The 8,520-nt window shown below is 38.0% G+C and overlaps 1 long non-coding RNA gene across 3 annotated transcripts; it reads right to left on the bottom strand.

Moving 5' to 3' along the window:
- Nucleotides 1–820: 820 nt before the first annotated feature.
- LOC113312618 lies at nt 821–5,973 on the bottom strand. Of its 3 annotated transcripts, none has more exons than XR_003341690.1 (7): nt 4,143–5,973; nt 3,695–3,923; nt 3,437–3,523; nt 3,208–3,276; nt 3,009–3,092; nt 1,760–1,887; nt 821–1,694 (listed from the first exon to the last, which is right to left on the bottom strand). It is a non-coding gene; the product is annotated as an uncharacterized LOC113312618 (long non-coding RNA). The 3 variants fall into 3 exon arrangements; XR_003341688.1 differs by having other exon boundaries at nt 821–1,677; XR_003341691.1 differs by having other exon boundaries at nt 821–1,677; nt 5,417–5,973.
- Between the last annotated feature and the right edge of the window lie 2,547 nt (nt 5,974–8,520).

Below are 8,520 nucleotides of genomic sequence, written 5' to 3'. Positions count from 1 at the left end.
GAAGAGAAGGTGCACCATCGTCACCATACATCACCGTTGGAGGCATCAGGGAATTACGAAGATGGTCATTGGTTCAGCACATTAACCAAGACGATAAGCATTGACAGTGACAGTAAAGGGAGGCCCACATAGATCTATAAATGCCCTGCTCAACCAAAGGAGAGGGGGTCGACCAAATTTAGAGAGAGAATTATAGTTAAGGAGAGAGAAATTGTAAGAGTAAGTATGAGTTTTATCTACCTTTCTTCTATCATCGTTCTCTACTCGGAGTCATTCGACTATCCTTTGTAACCTTATATGATACATAGTGGAAAACCGAACCCCTATGGATGTAGGCCTTAGTGCTGAACCACGTAAATCATTGTCTCATTTACATTCTGTACTTATAATTTTCTTACTTCTATATTATGTGTCGTTGAATCATCATAAACACCTCTATGATGCGAAACAAGGACGAGCCCGAAGGCCCAGAGTTTTTAATATAATTATTATGTGCTGTTTTGAATGTGTTTTAATTATTATAGTGGTTTTATCGACACTGCGAACATTGATTGCGAACACGATGCTATCATTGTTACTTCTGTAGTTCTGTGTTCACAAAGAAAATTCTAGGGGAAATGCATTTATGTTAAGGGAAATTTCTTGGTCATCGCGCCATTTTATATAAGACCCTTGGTTCACAGCATCTTCTGCCTGGCAAATGATAGCCTGGGATGGTTGCTATTTCGCTATTCTGTACCATTCATGAACTTGATTGCTTCGAGGGAGGGAAGTTAAAATAATAAGATGCATAAGAGAGCTGACTACTTTGTTCAGATTGAGTCCACAAATGGAGGCAATACTCCATTACCTTTCGTATGTACAGTTAAATTACTGATACTGCAGAATCACCAAGTTAAAAAAAGACGGGACAAATTCAATGAATTTGAGGTTCTGGAACTGTTAGACAAATTAAACGGATATACAAGGTGGATGTGTAAGTTCTGAAAACTTCAAAATTTGCTCATCAAAAGCTGATGCTTCCTCTTTCACTTGGTTGTATACTTCTGGCATCACTTGTGAGGGTAACTCCGAACTCCAATCAGATTGCTCGCATGAAAGCAACACACCATCTGGAGTGATAGTTCTCTCCGAGGGCAGTGAGGATGGAGAATAATAATGTCTTCCAAATGATACTGTTGCATAGCCTGGTCTATGTTATCTAAATGATTGGTGACTAGGAGCTGCATCAGGAGTAGGTTCATTACGAATGCATATTGATGCCAATCCAGAGCACATATTATCAGCTGTACCATTCACAGTGGTGCTTCCACCTTCTGCAACAGAATCTGTTCAACACGCTGGTGTATTATCTAGTGGCATTTTAATTCCCATCTCACTACCCCTGAACGCCTGATTTTCCAATGGTGGTGTTGTGACTCCCATCTCACTACATGTAGGACAGCGAGATATGTGGTTATCCAAACTAGTAGAAGCAGGACCTACAATACACAACCTTTGCCATGCCATCTGGTTCAGTTTACTATGGGTCTTTATCCTGCATCACTGTGCAACATAGATGCCTGTGTTGAGCTTGCAACTATAGAGGAAAATGAACCATTAGGTTTTTGATTGGCAGATCCATCCGAACAAGACATACTTGTAGCTGGATGCCGACCATTTGATACGTGTAATCCCCTGAGAAGTGAGATAAACTTTTTTCACCAATAGAAACTCAAACTATTAAATGGAAGATACTAAAATTAATTAGATGTCCTACCACGAAGCTGCAAAGCTGGACGCACAGCAGATTTACCGGAGCTACTACGAGGAGAAGTTTCAATCTGTGGCTGAGGCGCAGGGATGGCAGTCAATAACCGAGTTATGACCAGAATAAAATTGAAGGTCCTGCATCAAAAAAAATTTCATAGACTTTGAAACTCTACATCATATAAATAGGCAATGTTTCAAGTTTGTATATGTTCATCTTTTACCAAATATTAACGCAAGGAAACAATTTAGCTCTGGAAAGAAGATGTGTGAAACTTAAATAAATAACTTGGATTTGGCACACTTTTGGGGATTGGTTTTGCTGAAGATGCAGCGTAAGAAATGCAGAAATCACTTGAATGTTGATCAAAATTATTTGTATTAGCTGTATTTTGCTGTGCTCTACTCCTCTTAAAGCGTTGTGACAATAAAACATGTGCAGCAAATCTAAACCGCTAATGCATGAATTGCTAAAACAACATAATTACAAACAAATGTAGGATATACTATCAATCTATGCGTGTTTCAACAACCATTTCACCACACACCTGATGACTAACCAATTTTTAATTTTTTCCATTTTAACTGTCACGAGGCATGAAGTCATGGCCTATCAAGCGTTTATCATGTAAATATATTAAAACATGAAGCGTCCAACAACAAAAAAATTTGCAACTGTGAAATTCAGTGATATTGGTTCCAAAATATCTTCTCTAACTACCATGAGATCTGAGACTTTATGTCTCTAGAGTCTAGACACAAATGATAACTCGGTCGTTTTTTAATTGGAGTATAATCCAAAGAAGAGCTACGACAAGTTAATCGAAAATGACCATTAAAATATAAAACAAGAGGTACACCTTTGTGACTAAAATGAGTGTTTTAAGCATTCATGAGTTCGACTCCAGAACATATAAGGCAATATTTACCAGCAACACCATCTCAAAAAATTGAAAAACAAACAGGTATGCTCACCCAACGCTAACAGTAAGCAAAATGAATGGAGTTCTTAGATTCATTGCTTGCCTACAACTTTGGACCATTTGGCCCAATCAATCACACTTAATAAAATATCCTACATCCTTAAGTAGCATGATATTCATAGCAAGCTTAGTACAATTATACTTCGCCAAGATGCGACACAATAGGTGTTAATTAACAAATTCTCCTCCACAGCCAATAACAAGGAAATTTATTGCAAGACATGAGCTTGAAAAGGGAGAATAAGAGCACTTGAGTTCATAGATTATTTGCAGTACCTTGTATACACCAAATTTATATCATCTTTGCTAAAACTGTCTTCTTTTGTGCCAATATCATGTGAATATGAACAATCAGGATTGCTGCAAGACTCGCAAACAATAAAAAGCTTTTCAGAAGCATTAAAGAGGTTTCCTGCCAAGTTCTGAACAAAAGAAAATTCTAAACAATCACACAAAGATAGTCTACTACTCGTACCATATTTGTCAACCATGCATGAACTCCTGGAAATTGTCTTCTCAAGCAAACTTTTGATCATACTGCGGCCTACGTAGAATGAACAGGCGTTTAATTTACTGATTCATGATTTCGAGCGTAGCATACTGTAGCTTTAGGGTATAAATTCGTAAACAGGGAATACCAAGGGGATAACATGAAAACCCAAGAAAGTAAGTAATTGATAAGTTCAAGCATGGGGTATACATACTTCCAAAGGACTCCAACATGGGTTTCCAGTTTGGGAATGAGAAGAGAAATGCTCTTGCTGAAGATAATACCCATTCAGCCACTCTTCCTGCAGAAAGTTAATAATCAATATGCAAATTAAATGCATCATATGGCACAAAATTTTCTTACCCCTACCAGGGTCAAGGAAGTCATGCAGAACAAAGGTATTGGATCCAAGTATGGTCAACAAAAACCAAAAAACAAAATACATAAAGAGGCTAATTATCATGAAACTTACATCGAAGTACTTATCCCTTAGCTTTTCAAAAGGTAATCTGGAGTCAAGAACATGAAAGCGAATTTTGGTGTCTTCGTTTCAATAGGAGGTGTCTGCAAGATATCTTTCATGACAGCACGAGCTGCAATCTCAGCATCAGCATATTCCCTGGTAGGAGTTGGTGGTAGACACTCGTAGATAGACTTGCAACTGACTCCACTAGAAGACGACACGCACTCAGCCACTCTTCCTGCAGTGTTTATACAGTTAGTTTTCACTCAAATCCACATTACAGAAACTTGAGATCTCTGGTGAATCCAATAAATTTCTTAATTTAAATCAAAAGAAAATTTGATGCCACCTAAATCCATCACGAAACACTACAAATTAAATTTCTCAAGCAACTGACTCATAGGATATTAGGAAACAATTATGGTCCACGCAGAAGTTCAAGGTACAGCATACATACTTTTGGGCAGCATCAGCAAAGATGATTCCAGTGCAAAGTTTCCGAAGACCCAGGATAACATACAACCAGTCATGCAGTTTTCTAATCAATAAGTTGCTTATGCACGTAATAGCATGTCGTTTGCTAACCTGTTAGCTTTTTCTCTACAGAAAAGCAAAACAACTAACTACGGGAGTAAATCTCCCCCCTCTATCCTCTCTAATAATGTCACATAACTCAGGAGAGAGCTCATCTATTCCCACATCTACCCATTTGATAAGAGGATGGTAACCCGCAAGTAGATTCGCAGCTCTATTAGTTTCCCTATAGATATGGGAAATCTTCAAGACCTCAGAAAATGATCTCAGTCTCTCCACTCTTCACCAAATCTGACCTCTCACAATAGCCAGGTTTAACCCCAGCTCTACACCCTGTAATTCATGACCATTAACAGAATCTGAGGGAAACCTCCCATTGCAGCTGCAATAACACCACCAGAACCGGTTCTCGACACAGCTCCCAAACCACCAGTAAGAAACTTCTTTGAACCAACAGAGTTGATCATAAAATCAGGCTCCGGAGCAAGCCAAGAGCAGAACTCAATAACAGGCAACATAAATTCACAACTAACTATGAGTCTGTCCATAAAGCTCCTAGAATAGGAGTTATCTTCAACTTTGCAGGAAATGGAGAGCACCCTGCTTCTCACATCATCTGAAATAGAGTAACCACTTGATCTGCTGAAGAGAATTTACTTGTAAAAATCCTGCTTGTCTGGAAATCTCCAGACATGATAAACAAACAATTCAGAATCAGCTTCTTAATTTTTGATGATGTTCTTATGAATCCACTCAGTCCATATAGTGGTTTTTTACCACTCACCAAGTCCCACATGTGCCTCAAATTAGCAGCACTATTAGTGATATCCACATTTCTTAAACCCAAACCCCCATCATTATAAGGTCTGAGACACCAAATCCCAGCTAATAGGGTGATGCAAGCCTCAAAGTCATCCGACGTCCAACACTGCGTTATCCACTTTTTCTAAACTCAAACATGATGAATCCATAATTGACTACATGGAGAGTTAAAGACCCAAGCTAGTAAGGTTTAAATTCTTCCACATATGACTAACCTCAAAATAAAGGATTTCTCTGACACTAGCATTTTTTCAAAAGAATTTCACAGGAGAAATCACAAATTTTATCTTATTGGGATTAGAGCTATTTGAACCGAAAAACAAAAGAAAACAAAACAAATTTTCTCTTGTCTTGAATCATAATCTTCTTGTTTACCTTAATCAACTCAGCATGCAATTGGTAGTAGTCTCAATGTAGCTAACACCAGAGATGTGGTGGTTCTTTATCTTCTATATAATCAGCCACAGCCGCTACTTTATATTCTCCATTTGAATCTATAAAACCCATAGCCTCCCCCAACTTCAGTAGAACCTCTGGATTATTCAAGTACATCATCATTACAATTGGACCACCAATTTCAATATCTTCAACAATAGGTTTCAAATATGGATCTTCTTTGATTCTATTCATTAGTTCTTCTAGATGTTCTTCGGAGATAGCAGAAACAGTATCTGAAGAAGAAGAAGAAGAAGCCAGAAATTCCTCCTCTCTCTCTTGCTCTCTCTCTTTCTTTAATCTTAATCTTATCTTTTTCCTCTGATTTTTCCCTACACCCTTCACAACTTCCATCAAACCAGAAATATCTTGCAAGTATAACTTGAGATTAGACTCCTAGTCTTACAGAAAATCTAACCCAGAATTCATAATGGTAAAATTCTAGGGTTCATTTGATTTGCTTCCTCTTCTTTTTGGGGAGCATCAGATGAGACAGGAATGTGTTAAATGTGGGGATGCATCATCTCGGTCATTGAGCCATTTTATATAGGGACAATTAGACTTTGGGTCTCAACTTTGTGACCAACTTTGAGTTTGGGTCTTGTGAAAATTTTAATTAGAGTTTGGGTCTCAGTACCGTCATTGACCGTCTTGACAGTTAAGAAAATTATTATAATTAAAATTAATTTATATTTACTTAACGGCGTAAGTTACCGTCAAACATGTGAAACACACGTGTTATTTAGTATCTCCTGAAACGCATCTGACGGTGCAGAATAGATGTACACCAACGGTCTGGATTATTCATCTGTTACCTGACTGTTGCACCCAACCTCAAACCTCTGCACAAACCAGGTTTCAACCATTTTTCACACATCAACTTTACACCTGCGGACAGATTTAAGCTCACAATTTCACACATCAACATATATGTCCACAAATATAAAATGAAGAACACATGAATACAAGAACCAGAGGTAAGTTGCATTCATAAACCAAGAGTTATCAGATTCAATAGTACCCAACTTGTTTGTCACTACAACTTGTTCATATTCTCAAAAGAAAGATGACAATGTTTCGCTTTTATCCCATAGTAAGATGTCTGCAAAAGAAACTAACTTGTATGCTAAATAAAAGACTACGAAGAGCTTAAACAAGCCTGATGCATTTAGTTTTCATCATTGGACCACTGCTCTGGTGTGCCAAACCAGTCTATGAACCTCCTACTTCCCCTTCCATATGATGATGAAAATATACCTCCACCCCTTGTCACTAGGCCACCTCCTCCGCGACCCACTCTGCCACCCCCTCTGCCAGTATTGAATACCTAAAACATTGAGTAACAAGAAATTGTAAATTACAAAAAAATGACAAGCAACAAGAAACTACAAGTTGTAAAGAATGACAAACGGGAATAAATTGAGCCTAAATGTTACCTGAGCTAGTGTTGGTTCTCTACGCAGTGTTGGCGGTTCAGCTTGTAATATACCAAAACCAACAATCTCGCCATGTCTTCTATGCACAAGCCTTACCCTTGCATTGGATCTAGATCCCCTCCCTCTTGGTCTACCACCTCTTGCATTGGTAGTAGCAACTCCTCTTCCAAAGGCAACAGTTGTAGATGCTTGAACTTGAACAACAGGTTCAACTGGTGCAGTAGAAACTCCTCTTCCGCCTCTGCTACCCCTACCACCTCTTCCTCTTTTTGCATGACCTTGTTCTGCTAGTGTAGTTGAAGTTGATGCAGTGACAACTGAAGAAGGTGCAACAGTAGTTGATGTTGGAGCTGATGTTGTTGCACCACCTCTCCTCTTACTGGAACAATTTTTTTTCTTTCTACCGTGAAGTCAATTTTCAGTAATTGATAAACAACCACAGTACAACAACACAGGAAAAAATCCTTTTCCTTTCTTTACAGTTCACATAAATTATTAAAGGCAAAACAAGGACCACAATAAAACTCTTCCATCAGTGAATTAACTATTCCATGTACCCTTTCTTTATTTAAACATCACTCGACAAAAGCAGAAAAATAATCAAAAGGAAAATCTAAAGAAATACTTGAACAAAACAAGACCCTAAAAGACAAAGTGAAAAACAAAATTCATCGTTTAAATTAGTATTCCTGTCCTAAAATTCATAGACATCAATCAGAACAACCCAGAAAAAAACCCAAATCAATGGGTCTACAAAACCCCAAAAATGAAACTTTTTAACTTACCTCAAATCAGATTAATCAAACAATGAATCAACTGCATAAATCTTGTACAACGACAATAATAAGACCACACTCAACTCAAATCAGGCTTAAACACATTTCTGTGGTCGATTTTAGTAAATCACCATTTTTCAGACGAAAAATGTCCGTGTTGAGCGTAGAAAAAAAAAACCTAGAAAAATGGTAAGTTTTACTATTCTCTTCGATATATAGTTAGGTCAAAAATTTTTTTTATCTTGAACCGTCGATTCTTGGGCAGTTCTCCTCCACACACGTGTAAACGGTAGGTATAGTTAGTAAATAAAAAGAAACATTAGATTTAGTTGGTCTTTTCCTCTTTTAACCAGTTTCATAACTGTCAACGCGGTCAATGACAGTCCTGAGACCCAAACTCTAATTAAAATTTTCACAGGACCCAAACTCAAAGCTGGTCACAAAGTTGAGACCCAAAATCTAAATATCCCTTTTATATACCACCCTTTGGTTCACACTTCACAGCATCCTCCTGCCTGGCAAATGAGAACCTGGTCCTGGAATGGTCGCAAATTTTTTTGCCTTCCATGAACTCGATTTGATCGCTTACAGAATCGTTCTGTCTGCTGTGTCACTAAACAGCTGCGTTAAATTATGGTGGTGAAGTAAATGAGTCAGACCGTACACAACATATTTGAATGCTGCTGCTCTCACCTTCTACCACACCATTTCCACCAACAGCAGCAGCATCACTATACCTCACTTCCATTATCCATATTTGAGGGCAAGTAGGAATAATCAAATGAATTCATCAGTTAAGTTGACTACTTTGTTCAAATCAAGTCCACTGGAT

The sequence above is a fragment of the Papaver somniferum genome, chromosome 9 (genome assembly GCF_003573695.1).
Source record: "Papaver somniferum cultivar HN1 chromosome 9, ASM357369v1, whole genome shotgun sequence".
Classification (NCBI taxonomy): Eukaryota; Viridiplantae; Streptophyta; class Magnoliopsida; order Ranunculales; family Papaveraceae; genus Papaver; species Papaver somniferum.
This window is presented reverse-complemented; position numbering and strand designations above follow the sequence as displayed.